This window comes from Sapajus apella, unplaced genomic scaffold, assembly GCF_009761245.1.
Source record: "Sapajus apella isolate SASKATOON/1434 unplaced genomic scaffold, GSC_monkey_1.0 scaffold22, whole genome shotgun sequence".
Classification (NCBI taxonomy): Eukaryota; Metazoa; Chordata; class Mammalia; order Primates; family Cebidae; genus Sapajus; species Sapajus apella.
Genome location: NW_022436962.1, coordinates 11,956,679 through 11,966,963, shown reverse-complemented (window position 1 = coordinate 11,966,963; position 10,285 = coordinate 11,956,679). Strand labels below are relative to the sequence as shown.

Sequence of the window (10,285 nt, the reverse complement as noted above, 5' to 3'; positions counted from 1 at the left end):
CAATCGACTAGTTCTGTAACCTTGGGTAAATAACAGTTCTTCCCTGGAGTTCTGCTATCTGCTTCATAAAATAAGGAGATTGGGAGAGACAGTTTTTGAGTTCCTTTAGCATATTAAAGTTCTCCATTTATTCCATGGTTTTTCACTCCATAGAAGCTGAAAAGCTCTTAGCAGTTCCCAAGAAGAGGATATGTAGGGCTGGAAATCTGTTTGTCCTGCCCTTAGTGGAGGAGGCTTCCACAGTACTCTGAAACTAGCATTGCTCTGATTTAAGTAAGTTTATTCTAGGGTGTTGCTTTATTCCAGTCTCAGTGAACCATCTTTGACTTTTACTTGCTGAAGGGGAATGGAAATTGACTCTTTTAGAGTCAGGACTGAGGGAATAGGAATTGAGATGGTAGCTTCCAGCATTTCAGTAGTCAGATCTTAGGAGATGCAAAGATCCCCATATTATGATCAGAGAATATTAATCAGATTATCATCTTGTGTAGTCCCTCCTTTTTTCCTCACCTCTCTCTATATGTACTCAGCTGGCAGGTTATACTAAGATGGATTCATCTGGAATAAGATAAATGTGAGTTCACTGGCCAGAGCTGGAGGGATGCCTCACTCTGTTTCAGAACATTTTCTCCTAAGAGTACTTCAAAGGACCCAAAAGTACTATCAGAGGACCTAAACCCTTGAGAAAATCTTCACAATCTCAAATACAGTCCATGCAATTCAGCTGAGATTCTTGGAAAAGGTTGAGTATGGCTCATTAGTTAGAAAGATGGGTAGCTGCAGGGGCATGGGGAGCTCCGGCTCTCTGCATGTGACCTTGGATATCTGGTACAGGATCAGACCTCCAGAAAGCAGAGAAGTTGCAACTAGACACTGACAGCCCTTTGGTGCCACTTCATATTATTTATTCCTCCTGAGATTCTATGCAATGTGTAATACATGGTCCAGAAGGTCAACTCCTATAATTAATGAAGCACTGTTTTCCCCTGTGGCTATGGTAGGGTTAAATAATCTCTCAAATTCACTTCCAAATTTTACCCCAGGTTGACTGGAATTTTGCTAATCTCTATGTGTTTGTGATAACATTAAAAAAATAAGAATGTCCAGCTTATATAATCGGACATATTTAATCAAGTATTTGCAGAGGTCTCAATATCCAATAACTTTAGAGGTCAAGTAAGTGAAGTGTGTGGATAAACAGGCAAAAACAGTGGAATGTAGGAAGAACTGCAAAGTGCACGCCCTTTTTAACAAATGCTATTCTGCCCAAACAACATATTGACAGATCATGTTTGTACTGGTGTGCAATTCCTGTTTTAAGGTAATTGCTGAATATCATTTATAGCATATAGTCATTAGTTCAACACCTAAGTGTATATTGAAGGGTCGTGTGTCAAGTGCTGGGCTATCACCAAATAGACAATAAAGTATACAGATCTGGAGTTTAAACTGTTTATGCATATTTACCAGTTGCTTCATTCAAAGCAATATCAATTTTTAAAAAAAAAATTAATGTAAAAGAAATAATGTAATATTTAGTGTATGAAGTATTTGAACACTCCCAGTTTGAAGAGGTAACACAAATGAGCATTTTCTCCTTTTCCTTCCAGAGATTATCCAAAAACAGCCAAGAAATAAGCTAAATTCCTACAGGCAATAGTGGGAGCAGAGTTCATGGGCTGGCACCAACAGTACAGTGTAACCCCAGGGAGAAGCAGCGAGGCTACACAGGGAATCACATAAACAGGCCAGAGTTGTTTGAGCTGTTTGGCAGAGGAACAGACTATAAATTGTGGAAACCTGCCCACCTCTGTTTACTCATTGGCTGGGGAGAAACCAAGAATAAATAATTTTCATACAAGCTCCTGGTAAGAAGGAAAATTCTGGCTAGCCTGAGGCATGGTCCTGACTTCTCTCAACAGAAACCTCCAGCAATTGCTGGTTTTGTTAAAAAAAAAAAAATCTCCTTTAAAGATGAGTGTCCCAAAAGGAACTGATAGAGGATCTAAAAATCATGATAAAGTATTTTGCTCTAATTAAAAAAAAAAAAAAAAAGCAATCATCTTGGTGAAACAAGAACACAAAAAAATAGTACAAGAACTCAAGGCAATGGGAGGAGCTGAGACATGATATTATGATATATCATGAGACATGATATATGAACACAACAAAAAACAAAATGGCAGAGAAAATCCATCACTGCAAGGAAGTTGAAACTGAAAGGAAGGCAAATACATTCACAAGCTGATTTTAAAATAACATAAAGTGAAATATTTAAACAGTTTAGAAAGGAAGGAAGCACAAATGCACAAAGTAAGAAATGATTGATAAGAAGTAGCACCAAAGGCATAGAGGAAATTTAAATAAACTACCTAGCTCAGTTTTATACAAACTGGGGAACACAGATGAAATGGAAAGCATACTAGACAGTGTACTAGAAATATTAAATAGACCAGTCCTACAAATGAAATATGAAAGCTATTAATATTTTTCCTCTCCCACACACCAAAGAGATAAAATCCAGTTTCAGAAATTCTACTACACCTTTACAGAACAGAATTAAACTCATTTAAACTCTTACAGAGCATGGGCAGAGTGGTGATGGTGGAAGGAAAGAAAACTACCGAACTCTTGGGATCATCTTTATATGAAACTATACATCAAAACCTGATAAAGATTGCACAGAAACATAAAACTACAGATGAATCCCATGTACTAATATGATGTAAAAATCCTAAATAAATTACAAACTATAAACCATTCTGACAAAGTGGGGTTTATTTTAGGAATAAAAAAAAATGGTCCTTAAAAAACATATTAACATATTTCACGATGTTTAAGGAGGAAAGGAGACTATCAGGTAAGTTTCTTCATAGATACTGAAGAAAGGCACTTTACATTTTAGATTTGCTTTTTTTTAAAAGGGAAAAAGAGAAGAGTCCATAATATAGAAATAAATTAAATTTCTCTAATATAATAGAATGTATCCCAAATGCAAAGTCAGTATTATGCTTATTAAGAAAACACTAGAAACATTAGGAGTCAGAAAGTGCTAAATTCAGGAATAAAGCAAGAATGGCCTACATCACCAGTGATATTCAACATCATCTGGAAGTCCTAGCAAATGGGATCATACGAAAGGCAGGGATTAGAGGCATGTAACTTAGAATTTGTAAAGTTACCTGTTTGCATATGATATAACTAAAAACTGTTACAAACCGAATTCAGTGAGGTGAAAGTAAAAGGAAGAAAATAGTTTTCTTATGTAAAAGCAATAAACAGTTAAAGCTCTACTAGAAGGAAACAAACCATTTACAGTTCATTTTTAAAATATAAAATATCATTGCTTCTCAGCCTTTTGGCTAAGATCAGGTGTAAAATATAAAATATCTAGTAATAAACTTAAGAATTTGTGTGTGTGTATGTGTGTGCACACACACACTACTGAGGAAATGCAACAACCTACACAAATTGATAGACATACCATATGGTGAGACAAAAGGGCTCAACAACATAACACTATATCAATTATTCCGAAGCTGAACTTTTATATTTAACATGATTCCAATACAAATGTCAATAAGATTTCTTTCTGGAAGCATACAAGCTTAATCTAAAATTAAAATGGAAAAACAAAAGGAACAAAATTTAAAAATATGTAAAATGGAGTGAGAAATACATTATCAGATATTAAAATATATTATCATACTGCAATAATAAAATTTTGGTTCTGGTACATGAATAAGCTGGCAGCCAATCGGACAGAATTGAAAGCCTAGAAATAGGCCAAAAGACTTATGTGACTTTAGTATATGATAAATTTTCATTTCATATTAGTGTGAAAAGATGGATTATTCAATAAATTTTGTTGGAAAACTGGATCACCGTCTGGAAAAAAATTTAAGTTGAATTCATACTTTAAGTCTCATACCAGAATAAATTAAAACTGGGTCAAAGAATTAGGGGTAAAAAGTGAAACCACAGAGGCACCAGAAGAAACCAAGAAACCAAATTATAATCTCATTGTGTAGAAGGTCTTTCTAACCATTTCACAAATCTCAGGAGTTAAAAGAAAATATTAATACACTAAACTACAGTAAATTAGAAAATATACATGTATGGCAAAATAATCATAATCAAAAGTTTATAATAAACTCTTAAAAAATACTTTAAAATCTTGTGGACAGAGGACCAATTTCTGTAATGTAAAGTGAATTCACATAAGCCTTTAACAAAAACACAAATAATTTAAAAGAAAAAAAAAGGATGAAAGATGTGAACATACAGTTCACAGCAAAAGAAACACAACTAGCTACTAATCATGTAAAACGATGATTGGTTTCATTCACAATAGGAGAAACAAATCAAACTACAAGAAGAGATACTATTTTTCACCTATCATATTGTCAAAGGTACAAAAGTTTGTTATAAAAAAGACGTGGAGAAATAGACTCTCCTGGGGAGAATATAAATTGGAGCTTCATCAAAGGAGGGTGTTTTGTCAGTATTGAACACATCTTTACACTGATCAAGTTCACTGCTAGAAATGTATTCTAAAGATATATTGCACATAAGTAAAATGGTGAATACACAAGATTATTTAGCAAAGATTGTTTGCAGTAGCAAATGAGTGATAACGCCCTAAATGTCTACCAGCAAGAAACTGCTTAAACTGCAAAGCATCCATACCGTAGAATACCACACTGCCATGAATGAGACCAAGAAACTCTCTACAAGCTGATATGGAGAAATCTCTGAATTTATTAAGTGAAGAAAGTAAAGTGAATGAAAATTTGCATGGCATGCTATCATATGTATTGTAAAGACTAACATACACACACAATTACAAACACATAAATATTTGTGTGTGCATACAAGCTCTAGAAGTATTCAAAAGAAACTGCTAAACAATTGCCTATGAAAAAGGGAGCTGAGCAGATAAGTGACCAAAATGGGAAAACTTTGGATAGAATCTTTTTTTTTTGTACTTTTTAAGTGTTAGAACCACATTGAATATATCATATATTAAAAATACAATTCAAAATATCTATTAAAACAAAGGTAATAAAAGAAGAAATTTTCTATAAATCTTCATTTACTTCAAGGTTCTTGCTTTTATAATAAGATGGTGTTGGTTAATAGTAGATATTGTTTTTGTTTGATATATTTAATTTTCAAAATAAAAAGGAAACAATCCATTCAAAAGATATTACATCCTGATTTATGAGTCTGGGACACCTACCTACACATGATTTTGATATTTTAAAACATTGGAATAAATTATCAAAGAATACACATTACAAATAGGAAAATTTAAATAAGGAACAAAAGTGACTTCTCATGTCTTCATATCATAGATAGTATTTAAAAGCATCAACATATTCCTTGGTGATGAAGATGGGGGCATCCAATTATTGAAAAAAAAAGCATAAAATATGAGGAAAACTCAAATACCTCAGAAGAACTACGGAAACAGCAGTTGCTGAATAGTCAAGGAATATAAAATCCTGAAAGTTAATTATATGCTTTTTATAGCAATTTGAAATGGACCCAGTGATCTGATTCCACCATTTTAAAAACATCGACATATTCTTTTTTTCTATATCTGCAGGGTTGGGCCGTTAGCATTTGACAGGGGCTGTGGTAAAATTAGCTTGTAACTCTCTCACACATTTCACTTTACAGTTTACAAATCACTTTCATTTACATGATTTTATTTGATGCTTCATTCCAATATAAAAGTTACTCAAGGCAACTATTTTTATTTCATTTTTGCGGATCAGAAACTGAAGTTTGGCTTGCTTACGTGACTCGTTCAAGGTCACATAGCTACAAATTGTAGACCTAGAACTAAAAACATGCTGGCTCCTTGTCTAGTTTTTATTGCTCTATCCCAGGTTGTCTAGCTTAACTATCTCCTGCTTTGTGGAGCCTGTAGGAAAGGCTGCTCTGCAAATGCAGGACATCAGCACCTGGGGAACACATCCAATCATTCTTGCATTAAACCCTAATAGATTTCTCAAACACAGTCTTCCTCTAATCGTGTCATCTATGTGAGCAGTCATTTCTTTGGTGTGCAAGTGTGAGTGTGTGTGTGTATGTGTAATGATGTTATCTATATGCCATCGGGGCACCTGCACATTTGCATGTGGGGAAAGAACTGAATAAAACATGAAGTGTTTTATTCTAGTGGGATGCAAGATCCTCAAAGGATATTTACAAATGTACTCAAGTGCCTCAGAATCAATCAATCTCTGAATCAACAAATGTTCTTTGATTCCTTGGTGTGTGCCTAGCACTATGATAAATGCTGTAGGGGAAACAACGAAGCAAAAAAAGGGGCACCCCCACCAATACCTTGGAAGCCTCAATTTAGATAAGAGAAAATAATTAGATTCACGGCGGTCTCTAGCCAGTGCCTACAGAGCACAACATTCCCTGAGTTCCCTCCAAAGGGCTCCAGTTGGACAGAGAGGAGGAGCAGGAAATGCTCCTGAAGTTCACCGAGCTACATCCTAGTGACCATTCATTGGGAAGTTATTTGAAGGGGCATTTTGGACTTTCCTGGTATTGGCTGAAATCTGGAAAACCAGCATCAGAGACAGCTACTCATAGGGCTTTTTCTACGCAGAACCCTTAGTGCTATCGCCCGTTCTGCACCTGCCGCTTTGTAGGTTACTCTCCACCCAGCAGATAGAACGTTTTTAAAAAGTAAATGATTGTGTCTTTCTTTTGCTTATAATCCTATATGACTTCCTCTTGCTCTTAGACTAAAATTCAAACTCCACCATGAAAGACCTTTATCGGGCCCCTGCTTCCTTTCAGACCTCTGGACCACCTCTCTTCTCACTCATGAGGCTTTCAGACATGCCTCTGATCTTTCTCCTGTCCCTAGCTGCAGGCCTTTGTGCTTGCTGTGCCTTCTCTGTGGAGCAGTGACCCTCAGATCCATTTCTGGCTCCTTCTCACTGTTCAGTTTCACTTCAGATATTGACATTAAGGAAGACCTTCCTCACCTGACCAGTCTAAAGCAGCTCCCCCACCTCTTCCCTACACGCTATAGGTCATCAATGTGTTCTTTTCTTAGTTAGCACTACGTGTAATTCATGACCTTACACATTTGTTTTCTTGTTCATTGTTTGTCTCCCCCAACTAGAGTATAAAAGCTTTATGAAAGCAGCAGCCTTGTCTACCTTGTTTATTGCTATTTATGCAGCTCCTAAGACAGCATGTGGTCAGTGTTTAACAAATATTTATTGAATGAATGAATGAGAAGCCTCAGAAATTGAGTGTTTATGCTTTCACTATCAACTGCATTCCTTTATTGCTTGATGACTATTCTGAGATATTACCCAAGAATCTCCCCACTTCCTGTGCCTTCCTCACCTCCACAAGTTATCCTGCCATCTTTCTCCTACTAAATCAGAGGCACCCTTTGCCCCAGGGGAGATTAAGATTATTAGAGCAGTAATATAAAGAGAGAAAAAAAACCCAGTAAGTTCTGGGCTTTTTGAGTTTCTAAATAGATTTTTTAAAATTATTGCTTCTGATTTGTAAGAGCCAGGCCCTTTTCAGTATCAGAGGTAAAGCCCTGAAGGAATCATGGCATAAAGTGCACGACATAAGCAAGTGACTTAAAAAAAGAAAGAAGAGCTATTTTATTTAGCCCTGGAGACAAGATAAAAATGGAGCCAGTGGCAGGGGGAGGGAGAAGAGAGCCATGTAGGCAAAGATCAGAGGGGACATGATGAGACACCAGACGATAGTTGACAAGGGTTCCCGTGTCCTCCCACCTACCCAGTGGGGCAGGTCCTGAAGGAGCAGGAGGGTCTCAGATTAGAGAAGATGCAGGCTTCACTATGCTGGCAAAACTTGAAGAGTCGGGAGAGAATTCCTGCATGCCAGCCTGGAGCAGCAGTACTGAAATAGACAAGTGGCATTGTGTGTCTAGCAAAGTGGAATTGAAACAGCCTCCTAGGTTTATTTAGGAGTAGCAAAGTGAAGCATACAGAATTTTCTGAGCTTGCAGGAGAGAAGTGGAAAAGGTTGAGGGATACCTTGTAGATTTAAAGGGGCCCGATAGGATTAGGACACAGAGATGACCATGAGTTCTGGTACTGAGAGGAAACTGCAGGGACCATGGACAAGGGCAGTAGATGCGCTAGGAATCAAAGCTAATGGCCAAAGAGTAAACAGCATCCTAGGCCAGCAGAGGGTGAAGGGCAGAGAGTGGCAAATCCAATGTCTCTTGCCATTTTTCCCTCATCACCCCTCGGTTGCTTGTAAAACCCTCCCCCAAATATAAGATGGCATGTGGCCAGAAAGGAGACAAGGAATGAACTCTTAACATGGCTGAGTTTATACCAAAAATGTTTCATTCCAATTTTGTGAGACTATATGAAAATATGCAGGCTGTTGTTTTTTTCATCATCAGGTGGGAATGCTACTTTTTTCATATTTGAGTTTGTGATAGGAAAATTCTATGCATTACACATATTTGAAAGATGTCCAGAAGCCTCAGAGGTAATACACAGTCAGCGGTTGGCCACCATATGGTGTAGCAATAAAAGGTTCTGCTACCTCATAGGGCATCTATCTTGTACCTGACTTGGACTGAGAGTTCTGAGTCAAGTAACGGCCCCATCTGAAGCACAAGCTTCAGGCCTGGAGTCAGAGGGATCTGGGTTCAAATCTCTACCTCTAGTTTTTGCAAGGTGGTTATTTGAGACAAGCATTTAAACTTTTAGGGCTTCAGTTACCTCATCTAGAAAAATAAAACAATCTTCAAAAAACTATTTTGGTAATTAAATGAGGTAATATATGTAATAGTTTAGAACATTTATTAATTGTTAATAGGAGCTCAAAGTGGAAATTTACTACTCTCCTCATAAGAGGGAATAATTTTTATTTTGACCAAACTTGGTGTGTTCTTTTAACCACAATCATTTTATATTTTGTTTATGAATTTCCCATTGCATAAAGCAATATTTCTATTCAGTATAGCAATTTGCTGAAAAGGAAATTAACAAACGTGGTAAATACATTGGTTTTATACTTTGAAATAGCAAAATACACACCAATTATCATAAGCTATAAATTATAACATTTGTATTCTCACATTTAATTTAATCTTCTCCACGAGGAAGAGCAAACAATAATAACAAGCAAAAATTCACTGTCTGGTTTAGTTCTCCTTAGTAACTAGCAGCATCCATTTACAAGAGGTTTTCCTAGAAATTCATGCCATACATTGCAGACACTAATTTCTAGAATTTGAAGAGATTTTGAAGAGGACTTAGAAACTATCTGATTTAATTCTCGCATTTTTACAGAGGAGAAAACTGAGGCCGTGGGCAGAAATGACTTGATTAATGTTAACTAGTTATTGACAGCTTATTAAGATAAAGCTTCTATTAGTCAGTCCTTGTTGTATAACAGACTACCCCAAAAGTTAGTTGCTTCTAAGCAGTATTTAGTTTTTGCTCACAGGCCTGCAGGTTCATTGTGGCAGCTGGGCTCTGCTGGTCTTGGCTCCAGGCTCCTGGTTGGGTCTAGGTCTGCTCCAAAAATCTCTTACCCTCTTGGATCAGCCAATGCCAGGGGCATGTTTGTGTCATAGTGGAGCTTAGCTGTGAAGAAGGAGAGGCAAAAAAATAAGATGCCTCTTGAGACCTCAGCTCAGAACTGGAACATTCTCACTTCCATCTACATTCCATTGGCTAAATAAAGTCAGATGAGCTAAATCAAAGAAGCAGTGGGACAGGAAAACAAATTTAATTCATTCTAGTTGAAATACTTCTGAGTCACTTGGGCCAAAGATACAGATATATAATTCTAATGAAGGAAGGACATAAGCAACCATGGTGACTCAATTTACCAGAAGATCTCATTCTTCAGATTCCCGGGTAAGCTTTTTTTTCCCCTCCACCATGTTCTAAGCAGGCCTCTAACCTAACAAGCTAACTAATCAGTTAAAACTCTTTGATGCTCAGCCACATAGGATGAGCCCAGGCAGTAAGTTACCAACGTTGCATTTAGAGAAAACAACTGGAAAATCTAGGGTCAGTTTCACAGAAATGAAGAATAAAAGAAAAATAATAATAGTCAATCAACAAAGAATGTTTTCCATCTCCCTTCTGCAAAACCGAAACTCTTAGAAAGTTTTCATCTTAGCAAAAGGGGATTTACAGTTTCAGATCTATCAATTGTTTTTTAATTAAAAACATATTGAGGTCCTCACGATGGGAGCCTATAAACCAGACAGGCCAATTCTTGGCACAGGCAG

The 10,285-nt window shown here is 36.7% G+C and overlaps 1 pseudogene; it reads left to right on the top strand.

Moving 5' to 3' along the window:
• The first annotated feature begins 3,342 nt into the window (after window positions 1-3,342).
• On the top strand, window positions 3,343-3,476 carry LOC116559107 (annotated as a pseudogene).
• Window positions 3,477-10,285: the final 6,809 nt, after the last annotated feature.